Source organism: Bombina bombina, chromosome 2, assembly GCF_027579735.1.
Source record: "Bombina bombina isolate aBomBom1 chromosome 2, aBomBom1.pri, whole genome shotgun sequence".
Taxonomy (NCBI): domain Eukaryota; kingdom Metazoa; phylum Chordata; class Amphibia; order Anura; family Bombinatoridae; genus Bombina; species Bombina bombina.
Genome location: NC_069500.1, coordinates 978500991 through 978515385, shown reverse-complemented (window position 1 = coordinate 978515385; position 14395 = coordinate 978500991).

Sequence of the window (14395 nt, the reverse complement as noted above, 5' to 3'; positions counted from 1 at the left end):
GTGATAAATTCTTTGAGGTTTATTACATTTTGAATATCTTTTTGTACTAGTTTTTCAAATAGTTCTAGATTACTGCCATGTTCGTGTTTAGTCCAAAAAGATATACAAAATGTGAAACATAAAAATCATATTAAATACAATATGTCCTTGAAAGAAAAATAGGCATTGCAATGCCTACAAAAGAACAAAAACATTGTAATCAAACAAGCGGACAAGGGAGGAGGAGTGGTCATTTTGGATAAAATTAAATAATTGAATGAAGCAAATAGATTACTTAACGACCATACCACTTATATGTACTAAAATCAGATCCAGCAAAATTATTTACCAATAGATTAAATATACTATTAGAAGCAGTCAAAGAAAAGGGAATTATAAGCATCAAAGAATTTAATTATCACCAAAATTTCCAAAAATACCAATCTTTTACTATCTTCCCAAAATTCATAAAGATATTACAAACCCTCCCAAATAGATGGGATTTCGTTTATTTTAAATCAAAATTATTTTTCTTTTAATGGGAAGTTTTTTCTGCAAACAACAGGCACTGCTATGGCCACAAGGTTTGCACCAAGTTATGCCAATCTATTCATGGGTGACTGGGAGAAAGATTTTATTTATAAACATGAACTTGGCGCTAACCTTGTGCTCTATAAAAGATATATTGACAACATCCTAATGGTGTGGAGTGAAGATTCAACCAACCTTGATAAACTCTTATCAGATATGAATAATAATACAGTAGGTCTAAAATTCACCAATATGATAAGTAAAGAAAAAAATAATCTTTCTGGACTTGGAAATTGAAATAGTATATGACTCTTTGAAAACAAAAACACATTTTAAAACAGTAGACGCTAACAGTCTTATACACTCAGAGAGTTGACATCTAAAAAGATGGAAAGAAAATGTCCCTAAGGGACAGTGTATAAGACTGCGCAGAAACTGATAAAAAACAGAGGATTACCTTGAACAAGCAGATATCCTTGAAAGAAAATTCCTGGAGAAAGGTTATAAGAAAGATTTAATTATAAAAGCTAAAAATGAAATAGAATCAGTAGATAGGAAAGAATTACTTAAATACTAAGATAAAAAAACAGAGAACCATATGGAACGAGAGATGATTAATGTGCCACTGATAATAAACTATAATGATGATTTCACAATCCTTAAAAGATCATGAACAAACATTGGCACCTGGTGCAAAATGATCCTATCATTGGGAATATGATCTCCCCATATCCCAATATAATTTATAGAAAGGCCAAAAACCTCAAAATAATTCTAGCCCCCAGTGAGTTTAAGGCTGAGAAAATTAATGAAAGACAATCCGGGAACATCTTTGGACAATTGAGAAAGGAAAAAAAGGCACCTATCTCTACCAACACTTTAAGGAAAAACACAATAATAAATTGACAGACTTTAAATTTTGGGGAATTAAAAAAGTTTCACCCAATTGGAGGAGAGGTAATTTAGAAATTGAATTACTTAAAATTGAATCTGAAACTATATAAACATTACAAACCCTTCAACCCCAAGGAATGAATTCTGAATTGGAAATTTCAGTTTTTCTTTAATATCATTTTTCACCTTACACTATGACTATTCCCATATTGAACCCATAAAACCATTATTACTTTCACAAATATACAAATAATATGTTATATAGAATTTACACCACTAACTATGCAATACATGTATATTCGGTACAATCTGATGGTTTAGGTAGCCATAGACAGATATTATAATTGACAAGTATAGATGGATATAATTTTATATTTTTATCACTTTTATGAATAACATGGTACCGTATGTAAATTTGGTATATTTCAGTATATTTTTGTAAAATAGCTGTTAGAGCAGTTTATATTTTAATTGGAAATACTATTAATCAAGATGGATATTGAAAACCACAAATTAGAATACCACCTTAGGACTCAATAACAAGGGATTATACAATTACACCTTAAAATTTATGGAGGTGTAACACAATAGTAACCAATTGGATTCTGTAAAAAACAACCAATGGGATAGAAGGACTGCTTATATAGGAATCATTTGAACCTTTCTGGAGTATCTTGATAAAGCCCCTCTAGGGTGAAAAGCGTAGGTTTACTCCAGCATTTGCACCAGTAATAGGAGGATTTACACTAGGAATTCAAGAAAGACCCTGAGACACCTATAGCTGCACTCCAGCCCCTTGTGTGGAGTCTATAGTTTTCTACAGCTTAGGAGAAAAGCCAAGACAAGGACCAGGGAGTCTTAGCAGCATACATTGACATTGGACATCAGGGATTTCTACCACTGTTGTGGTTATACGTGTGGAGTTTTAGCACCATACAGAAGAAAACGAGTTACAGCACTTAGATTCTGTGTTGTTAATCCCATCCACCGTGTGTAACTGCACAGTATTGACTTTTTACATTAATCTGTTTCTACATTTGAAAACGGAACATTTATGAATACAACGGAGCCTCACTAACAGTTCTGCTGTTCCAAGCCTGTGTTAAACATCCGCATCCTCCAATCGGGGGAGGGGTTTGTCACCCGATCATTAATAGGATTGAAGGTGTGCCTACCAGAAACAGTCACGGATTACAGCAGCAATCGATTCAGGCGTTTGACACCATAGAAGACAGAGGCTCACACCGGACCACTCATTATAGACGCGACTAGAGGTTTAGTATTATAAGCAACCTCACAGGCGTTCCACGCTTTGGCGTTTTGAGATATACTTACCGGATTGTTTCCAATTTAGAGAAGTAAGGTGCCTTACAGTTCTATACGAATGTGTACACATTTTTATCAGTGTCCAATTTGTGCTTTGCATTGCACCATTTTATCCTAATATTGAGAGATGTCCCTATGTTCTAACAGTGACATTTAGTATTTGATACCAGTGTTTGTTTTGAGTACATTTGTTGCAATAACTTTTATCTATTTGGTTTTAAATAGACTATTTAACTCAATAAATATTTGTATTATTCCGACTTATTTTAATTATATCCACTTAGTTTTAGCAGTATCCATTTTTATTGTTCTATATAGAACAGCTTTTAGATTGTGTGTTGTACTATTTAAGTGTCCTTATCCCCACACATATTTATATTTACACACCTACTTATTTATATACATTGACACCTATGATTATTAAGTGTCTTCACATATAGATTTTTTATTCTTTTGATATATTTCACTATTAAGTGTTATGTTATCTTTGGGAAAGTGAAGTATATATCCCAGCTGTTGTTTTCAGCGCCAGTTCTTTTTTCCTTTAAAGGATTACTTTCTGTTAAAATTTTTAAGCTAAACTACTAACATATTAAAGTTAATAAACATTAATTAAAACCTACTGACCTATATTTTCTCCAAAACGAAGTTTCATAACTTTCTAAAAGTTAGATCTTTTATTCGCTGATGATGTCACGTTATCCTGCCCACTATTTTCAGCACTGCATGTTCAAAATACTTAAACCAATAACTTTGTGTTTAAAGCGCCATTTTGAAACCTAGGTATTGTAAACGGATTGGTACAGAGCAAAGGATACCCACGGAGTGGGTTTGGAAAACAATTAAATTTGCAGACAAGATTTCTGATATACGGTAGAGATATGTTAATGAAATGCTATTGATAAAAAGCGTTTTTTGGGGTAGTTAGTTAGTAACAGGCATAGAAAATATTTACTTACAGTGGCCCTTTAATCTATTATTACCCATTGCCCAACTTACTCAAAGGGTGAAAAGTTGAGTCAGTCCTGCCAGTACCTGAACTTGCAATCCAAAATGTTTGAACAACTAGTGAACATACTACAGTGGGTTACTTAAAAGGTCATGAAATGCAACATTTTTCTTTCAAGATTCAGACAGAGCATACAATTTTAAACAAATTTCCAATGTACTTGTAGGGGTCGATTTAACAAGCAACGGATGCTGCTTCTGACCCTGATCGTTTCTGGTCTGCCAGAAACGTAAGTTAAGAAGCAACAGTTAACTTCTCCGCCACCTAAAAGGATCTGATCGGGATGATTGATACTTACTGCTAGCGGCTGATTGGCTGCCAGTGAGCAGGGGGCTGCATTGCACAAGTATTTCACTAGAAATGCTTGTGCACTGGTAATTGCCCACAGCGTATGCAGCGTGTGCATATCCTAAAAGGTCTAATTAAGTAAAAAATAGTTTGCATTAAAAAAAATGTTTAAAAATTGCTGGCAAGTATTTTAAAATCATTTTCAAAAATAAGCAAAATTAGTTACAAAGCCATGCAGTCTAGAGCACTATGGTTATCAGTGTTTAGACACAGGCATTGTATTTCAACTGAGTTCACAGCTTCTAGGCATGCTCCAGCAGATAATCCCTATGCATTTTTGCATTCTACCAAAAGAACAATAGATATAGATACAGCAATAGAAGGAAATGTATGGGGGGGGTTGGAGATTTACAATTCAGAAGCTAAAAAGAAAGGGTTAATGGTGGGGCACTGCAGTATAAATTTGCAGGTAAAGTAATTAAAATACATATTATTATATGTTGCCTCTATCCCAACTTGTTTTATGTCCCTTTAAGGAGACACTAACAATTGTATCCAGACAAAACTGAGAATACTTGTATGTGGAGTCCCTATGACCTCTAGGGAAAGAGGGGGGGAGGTTTTGAGGTTTTGTCCCTTGGAACCTATTGAAACAGAACCTGAGTGTTTACAGTAGGTAGTGCCTTATGCCAAATAATAAGAATTATTAACAAAAGAAGGACAGATAAAGTGAAGCATATTGGGCACACTTATAAGGGTCAAAACCAATACTATATTGCAGTGTGGTGTGTCGTGTATTGATTAAAACTTAACTTTTATATTTAATTTGAATAAAAAATTGTGGAGATTCCCACCATTGAGTGTTTTAAAATTCTATTAAAATTGTGTCCGAGTAATACTCGGTACGCAAAGGCTCCTCTCAGGTTTGATACAGTGATCAGTCTGTATCACGCTGTCCTGTTGGGTTAGTTCAACAGATTCAATGCTAATAACCTTAACTAAATATTATTCACACAAGATATTTAGTACCATAACCATTGGTTATATTATTGGATGATAACAAGTGCTAATTAATCATTCAAGTATTACTCCATTCCCATATGTAAGGAGTGTAATGACGGTGTCAGTTTATTCAACCACTACTTGGATATATGTGGGAGTGTGTTATTATCACAGCATGATTATTTACGGTTTTTATTAAAAGCGTTATTATTTCAGTACAATTTTATTGATCGGTATCTGTGACCTTGAAGTTGTGACCCAGTTCACTGAATTCTATTTGTATAGAGAACGACTCATAAGGGATACGTGTATATCAAATTTACTTTCCCATAAAAAATTATTCAGAGAAAAAATATATCGCTTGTGGAAGTGTGATTGTGTTCATTCCCCGTGTTTTTTGTGACACTGTTAGCAATTCTATTTCTAATTAAGTTCAAATAGATGTTTGAACTGATATCGTATGATTCTAAGGTTATACAGAGTCAGGTGGCACTATACAGGCTTGTAAACAGCGATAGCCTGAATTGTGTGCAAATGTATTATGAGGCTAAATAGCCAAAACCATTTAAATTCAAGCTATAAATATCGCTCCGGTGAAAAAGCACTGTAGTTATACTAGACCATGAAATATAACCCAGAATCAATTGGTACTAAGATAATTGTCCCCTAGCGATAGCCTAAAGTTTGAGCAATGTGCTCCGATACAAGTAAGGCTAACTTGAACCTAAATCATTATTATTTACAGGCTAGTACTCGCTTTGGTAGATGACCAGTGATTTAAATTAAAGTTTTTTAAGGTTAAAGATAAGGTGCCTAAAAGAGGCCAACAATTAATACTAAACCCAACGGACTGAGTGAGAGGAGCAGTGTGAACGCCTGACGCGCGTTTTGCAACTGCTTTTTCAGAGGCGTCCGGCCCGACCGCCACACGCTACTTTTAAAGGATCATCAGCCAATCACATGGCCGATTACATTCCTGCCAATGAGTATCAACCTATCAGCTGCTCTCTCGCATCTTACAGTGTTACGATGACATAGTAGCGTCATCGTCAGCTGTGGCCTATAAAATGCGGGGGTGTGTCTGTTATCGTAATCCAATAGATTTCTTGTGTTGTGTTTATGTTTTTATAACAGCTTGTTTTGACGTGCATTTAAGCAATCAACAGAAATTACAAATACTCCATATGTGTATTATTTAATACCGGGCAAGTATCAGCACATCTGTCCATAATGGTTGACAATATATGTTACTTAATGGCCAAAGCAGAGATCATGATGTTTTCACAATCCCATTTATATCGCGGCTATTGCCTTATCCTTTCTACTGGATCTTATGATGGGATGTTTTGTGTACTCGTATCAGTGCTTTATTCATATACATTTAAAGATCAACATTAATAACAGTTTTCTTATACATATGTGCAATTCTGATACATGGTAGAGGGGCAATTCATCGCTATTGTGACATCACTATTATTTCCACAATGGTTATTATGTAGTTATGTTACGTTTCATTCTACATTAAATTTTTTCAATATGTTTCCACTGCAAGGTTTATGTTAATATCTTTAACGTTAGAAGGACATGAATTTGTGATTTCATTTAATGTTTGTATCTTTGTGTGTTCAAAGATATAGTACTAATATAACATGATTTCTATGCTAATGGAGTATGTTATATCGTTAGACATGAAATTCTTAAATTGTTGGAATATTCAATGTCTTATATAGTTCTTACTTACTATTAACAGTTTACACTTTTAGTTTATATATGGTTACATATGATATCCTGATTTTTAAATTAGGAGTTAGGCCAACCCCATTGGGATATTCCATTAGATGATGTATATCATTCCATATCAAGCTGGTTCTATAATTTCTGATCTTATTATTAGACTCCAATCAATATTATATGTATATTATTTGAACTGGGGTCCCATAGATATATCAGTGTGGTTAGATTATTCAGTCTTTCATTTATATCTTTATTTTTCTTTTCATATGTTTATTTGATATGGTACAGGATGATCTTGTTTTGGCTTAATCCCCTTTTGGTACAAGAATATGATTGTAAGGATTAATGTAGATATGCACTGTATTGTATCATTTCGTTCAGACCATTGGGTTTCATGCTCTGTAACCAAAAAATCCACTTGGATTCAGCTCTTAAGAGGGTATTTTCCATATCACCTCCCCTGATACCCAAAGTGAGTCTTTGTAAGACCCAACATTTTAATTCTGGTTTGCTGTCATGATAATCTAAGAAGTGTCTTGCAACAGATGTGAGTTTTTTTTATCTTTCTCAAGATCTTTCTTGGCATTTTTTATATTTCCCAGATGTTCACCTAGTCTTCTTCTGAGTTCTCTAGTGGACATTCCCACGTATTTTTTGTTGCAGCTGCATTCCAAACAATATATTACATTGTATGTTCTACAGTTGAATAAGCCATTAATTTTTTTCACACCTCCTGGGAAGATGGGCATTTCTTTGATGTTCTTCATATAAATACAAAATTTACATGCACCACATGGATAAGTGCCCGTTAGGCCATCCTTTCTAGTACTAGGTTTCCTTGCAAAATGACTCTTAATTACTTTATCTCTGATTGTTGGAGCCTTCTTCCAACTGATGGCAACCTTGTCTCCCACATTTTTGGCTAGATCTCCATCAGTATGTAATATATGGACATGTTTGTTCAAAATTGTAGTTATTTCCTTATGTGCTACATTGTATGTGCCTACAAAACGGATTCTGGTATCTTTATTCTGTCTTTGTTTTGGAAATAGTAAGTCATTTCTATCCATATGTAGTGCTTTATGATATGCTCTTTTGAGAATACTATTTGGGTATCCTCTACTTTTCAATCTTGTTTTTAGATCTTTTGATTCTTTTTTAAAGGTATCAATTTCTGAGCAATTTCTACAAATTCGTAAGAATTCTCCATATGGAATTGCTTTTTTGGTAGAAGGGTGGTGTGCACTATCAAAGGATAATATAGAGTTTGTAGCTGTTTCCTTTCTGTGTATACCAGATTGTACATATCCAAACATATCTCTTGAGATAGTCAGGTCGAGAAATGTTACTGCCATCTTACTGATTTCAAAGGTTAGTTTTAGATTGAGATCATTGCAGTTTAACTCTTGTATGAACTGTTTAAACCTTGATTCATCCCCTTTCCATAGAATGAATACATCATCTATGTACCTGAGCCATACCAGTATGTTGTCCATATATTTTTCCATTTTTTCTCCAAATACGTGTTCTCGCTCCCACCATCCAAGATATATGTTGGCATATGTTGGGGCCCATGGCAGTGCCACGTATTTGGAGATAGAATTTATCGTTGAAAACGAAGTAGTTATGACTCAGGACAAATTTTAGGAGTTTCAATACAAATTCATTTTTGAGTGTATTTGCACTTGGTTCCATTTCTAGGAAGTACCCTACTGCGTGACATCCCCATTTGTGCTCTATCGACGTATATAGGGATTCGACATCACATGTTGCAAGTAGAGTGTCAGAGTCAAGGGTCATGCCTTCAATTTTGTTCAGAATGTCCATGGTGTCTCTTGTATATGAGGGGAGAGAGAGTACTATGTCCCTAAGTCTTAGATCAATATATCGTGATGCCTGTTCACATAGGCTTCCAATGCCTGACACAATTGGTCTGCCTGGAGGTATTTTCTGATTTTTATGCACTTTTGGTAGCAAGTATAGCGTAGCTACTTTAGGGTTACTGACACTTAGGAATTTGTATTCTCTCTTATCTATCAATTCATCTTTTTTTGCTGTTTCAATTAAGATGTTATAGTTTGCTAGGAATTCCTGTGTTGGATTTCCCCAAAGAGATTTATAGCAACTTTTATCCCCTAGTTGTTTCTTTGCTTCAATCAGATATAATTCAGTAGGCCAAATGACAACATTTCCTCCCTTATCTGAAGATTTTATCACCACATCCTCCCATTTCTGAATATCTTTCAATGCGTTAGATTCCTTTTCACTGATATTTTTTGATTTTTCATCACGAAGTTTGAGGATATCTCTAATCACTACCTTTTGATAGGTGTCTATTTCTGGAAATTGGCAGATTTGAGGCATATATGTGGATTTCTTGACTAATTTCTTTCTCCAATCATTACTGTTTGTATCTTCTATTTCATTATCCTCTAACAGAGATACCAGATCCATAATGGCTTGTGTGTCACAATCAGTGTCTTCATGTTTGGCAAATATTTTATTTAGTGCCATCTTTCTGGTAAAAAGATGTATATCTTTTATGATTTCAAAATAGTCTATGTTGTTAGTCGGAGAGAAGGAGAGGCCTTTTTTCAGAACGTTAATGTGATCTTGGGACAGTACTTTGTTGGACAGATTTATAATTTGTAGGTCTGTGGTCTTTACCATCTCGGTCTCTTCGACCAGTCCTCCTTGTTGCGGTCGTTCCCATACCCCCATCTTGACCTGTTCCTGAGGTTGCACTCTGTTTTTCCCTCCCCTCTTTTTTCCTTTGTTTTTGGTTTTGTACTTGTCTCGTTTTTTGACTCAGTCTGTGATAGTATGGCGAGTCTTTCGTTGGCACTGGATACTAATAGCCTTCTGTTGGAAGTGCCCTCCTCCGCATCTTCAGCTGCTGATGATTCATACTCAGATGTAGAGATTTCATCTTTGTCTCCTTTAGGTGGTAGGAAATTTCTCCTCCGTCTTGGGTTCTGTTCGTCCCACGTAAAGACTCTCCCTTTCTCAAAGTCTTTGATGTCCCTGCTTAGTTTATCACATTTTGTTTTAATTATTTCTCTTTCTTTTGAGTCTAATTCATCCCTTAGGCTTTTATATGCAGCTTTAAAATTGTCTAGAGATTCAAATTTGGCTAATTTCGTAGTTATTTCAGATATTTCTGTGCCTAGTTCTTCAACAATTTCTGTTTCATAATCCGATAGTATGGCGACAAGTACTTCTGAGCAGGAAATTAGGGCTTGTTCCCATCTTCCCCTATAGCTTTCTATATGGAAGCTGAAAGATGGAAATAGCCTCACTCTTAAACCTCTAGGGATTATATGCTTGGCTAGGTACTTGTCGTATGCACTTTTATTCCACACAGAACGTGTGTGTTTTCTAAGCAGTTCACCTAATTCTTTCAGACCGGATTCCCAGTTATCAATTTCTGTAGGTTTGTAACCTTCAGCTGATAGGTTGGCAAATGTTTTGTCTATGTTAACTTTGCGATCCTTTTCTCTCTTTAGAAAATCTTCCATTAAATTAATGGAAGCCATAATTCCCCCAGGAAATGACTACTGAATAGTCTAGGTTAAACTTGTATGTGGAGTCCCTATGACCTCTAGGGAAAGAGGGGGGGAGGTTTTGAGGTTTTGTCCCTTGGAACCTATTGAAACAGAACCTGAGTGTTTACAGTAGGTAGTGCCTTATGCCAAATAATAAGAATTATTAACAAAAGAAGGACAGATAAAGTGAAGCATATTGGGCACACTTATAAGGGTCAAAACCAATACTATATTGCAGTGTGGTGTGTCGTGTATTGATTAAAACTTAACTTTTATATTTAATTTGAATAAAAAATTGTGGAGATTCCCACCATTGAGTGTTTTAAAATTCTATTAAAATTGTGTCCGAGTAATACTCGGTACACAAAGGCTCCTCTCAGGTTTGATACAGTGATCAGTCTGTATCACACTGTCCTGTTGGGTTAGTTCAACAGATTCAATGCTAATAACCTTAACTAAATATTATTCACACAAGATATTTAGTACCATAACCATTGGTTATATTATTGGATAACAAGTGCTAATTAATCATTCAAGTATTACTCCATTCCCATATGTAAGGAGTGTAATGACGGTGTCAGTTTATTCAACCACTACTTGGATATATGTGGGAGTGTGTTATTATCACAGCATGATTATTTACGGTTTTTATTAAAAGCGTTATTATTTCAGTACAATTTTATTGATCGGTATCTGTGACCTTGAAGTTGTGACACAGTTCACTGAATTCTATTTGTATAGAGAACGACTCATAAGGGATACGTGTATATCAAATTTACTTTCCCATAAAAAATTATTCAGAGAAAAAATATATCGCTTGTGGAAGTGTGATTGTTTTCATTCCCCGTGTTTTTTGTGACACTGTTAGCACTTCTATTTCTAATTAAGTTCAAATAGATACTATATAAGACATTGAATATTCCAACAATTTGAGAATTTCATGTCTAACGATATAACATACTCCATTAGCATAGAAATCATGTTATATTAGTACTATATCTTTGAACACACAAAGATACAAACATTAAATGAAATCACAAATTCATGTCCTTCTAACGTTAAAGATATTAACATAAACCTTGCAGTGGAAACATATTGAAAAAATTTAATGTAGAATGAAACGTAACATAACTACATAATAACCATTGTGGAAATAATAGTGATGTCACAATAGCAATGAATTGCCCCTCTACCATGTATCAGAATAAAATTGTACTGAAATAATAACGCTTTTTATAAAAACCGTAAATAATCATGCTGTGATAATAACACACTCCCACATATATCCAAGTAGTGGTTGAATAAACTGACACCGTCATTACACTCCTTACATATGGGAATGGAGTAATACTTGAATGATTAATTAGCACTTGTTATCATCCAATAATATAACCAATGGTTATGGTACTAAATATCCTGTGTGAATAATATTTAGTTAAGGTTATTAGCATTGAATCTGTTGAACTAACCCAACAGGACAGTGTGATACAGACTGATCACTGTATCAAACCTGAGAGGAGCCTTTGCGTACCGAGTATTACTCGGACACAATTTTAATAGAATTTTAAAACACTCAATGGTGGGAATCTCCACAATTTTTTATTCAAATTAAATATAAAAGTTAAGTTTTAATCAATACACGACACACCACACTGCAATATAGTATTGGTTTTGACCCTTATAAGTGTGCCCAATATGCTTCACTTTATCTGTCCTTCTTTTGTTAATAAAACTGAGAATACATCTAAAGATACTCTGGTCCAGAAGCTGTACTAACCTATGCATTACCTATATTACACTATCAATATGGTTTTATAATAAACTTACTTCATCTGTAGGCATTTGTGTTTTATCAGAAGTTTTTATTCTAGACTATAATCAGTCCTTAAAGGGACATTAAACAGTTGGGTACAACTACAGTAGGATGGTTACTACTCACATGCAGCTCTCTTGAAAGCTGTCCTCTTATTTTAACTCATTATAAAATTCAGCTGCTAAAACTCTGTATTTTATACTGGGTGCCACCATCTTGTAGCTCATGTATTGCTACATCATGTGACAGAAGCAGATCTGTGATGCTTTTTACCAGCTGTACCTTTAACTTCAGTTTAGCTAAGATAATAGAGAGTGTAAATGTTGCATTTTTACAGGGTTTTTTTCCACAGTTTAAAATTTGCATAGCAAACATAACAAATATAAGCTCCAAGATGGTGTCGCCCAGTATGAAGATGCAGAGCTTCACTAATTGATACTTGTAAGGGGTTAAAAATTAGAGACCAACTTTAAAGACAGCTGCAGGCGCAGGAAGAAATATAATAGCATGGTTAGTAGTAACAAATCTATTGTAGTTGTACTCTGCAGTTTATTGTCCCTTTATGTCTGGCATTCAATATATTATAAGCAAAATATGTTTTATTTTAAAGAAATAAAAAAATCCCTTTAACCCTTTGAGTGCTAATGACGGCTCTGAGCCGTCACAGAGTTTCAAACGCTGGTGCTACTGATGGCTCAGAGCCGTCATGAGCACTCTCCCACCTTGAGGGAGATCTGGGGGCTCCTTACTGCTCCTACCCCGGCGATCGTGCCTGTAGAGTGACGAGCATCGCCGGGGCTTCACCTGATGCGCGGTGACATCACGCGCCATTACGTGATGACGTCACCGCGCAACTTTATTTATACTTAACAATGTTAAGTATAGGAGGAGGGGGCATGCTGCTTTGAAGCCTGTATCTCAGGCATCTACACTGCTACAGACCCCCAAGACCCACTGTTGGAAAGGTAATCACTTAACCTTTCCAACAGTGTAAGTCTTGGGGGTCTGTAAAAAAAAATAAAAAAAGTTAAAAAAAAGTTTTCAAAAATTGAAAAAATTAAAAAAATAAAATAAAATATTAGCACCCAGGTGAGAAATGGCTTAGCAGCCAAAGGGTTAATAGTCCTTATACAAAACATGAAACTGTCATATTTGCAGTTTATATAGGCAAGAACTGCTAAAGTAAGTGTCCCTGCTGAGAAAAATAATGAGAATTTTAATTTAAATATTAAAAGCTGGGTGTGTTTTTTTTTATCAGTTTAAATATGTATTCATAAATACTTCAATATAGGGTTCAGATTTATACACAGCATCCGTTTCTTTTTATCATTATGTGAAACTGTAAACTGATTGAAGATCTGTTAACACAAAATATAAAAAATCTAAGGTTATAAATGCTAAAGTAAAAATGAGAGCTCTCAATATATTGATAATCTAAATGTTTAGAATAATATTCTTCCTTCTGCTATCTACAAAACTACACCTAAAGTCAGCGTAGGAATGGAGCCCGGGTTAAAACTATAAAAAGACTACAAAAATCACAATTATAACCTTAGATATCAAAAAAGAATGGAAAAAACAGATGCAATCAGTTTGTATATTATAAAACACTAACATTTGTTTTTAAAAACAAAGGGCTAGATTACGACTGGAGCGCTATTGTTTGCTCGGGAGCGATATTGGTTCTTCAAGGCTGTTTGGGTCCAAGTTAAATTCCACCATATTAAAAGCTGAAAGTAAATGTGAACACGTGAGTGCAATCATGATTGCCACTTAATTGATTACTGCGATTTCAGCGCTCTGGTTAACTGTTACGCGAGTCAAAAAAGTGTCACAAAACACATCAAAAATACATTGAAAAGTACAGATACAGTTAAAATAGCACTATCTAATAAAAAAGTATTACATTAAAAAATGCAATAAAAAGTTATAATGGCTTAAAGATATGAGATGTTAGGTGTTAGAAAAAAAATGGGTCAAAAATAATTTTACATAGAGATCCATAGGAACACATATACAAATATATGTATGTATATAAATATATACTGTATATATGATGTATGTATATACATATGTATATAAGTATTTATATGTGTATATATGTATTAAAAGACACATATACACATATAAATGCAGATATACATATGTGTAGAAATACATATATAGCAATCCTGTGCTCATATTTGCGCAAGTTGGTGGTTGTTATTTTATACCTAGGTATATAATGTGCACATGCCTGAATCACTACATTACAGGAAGTAGTGGTGCCATCTA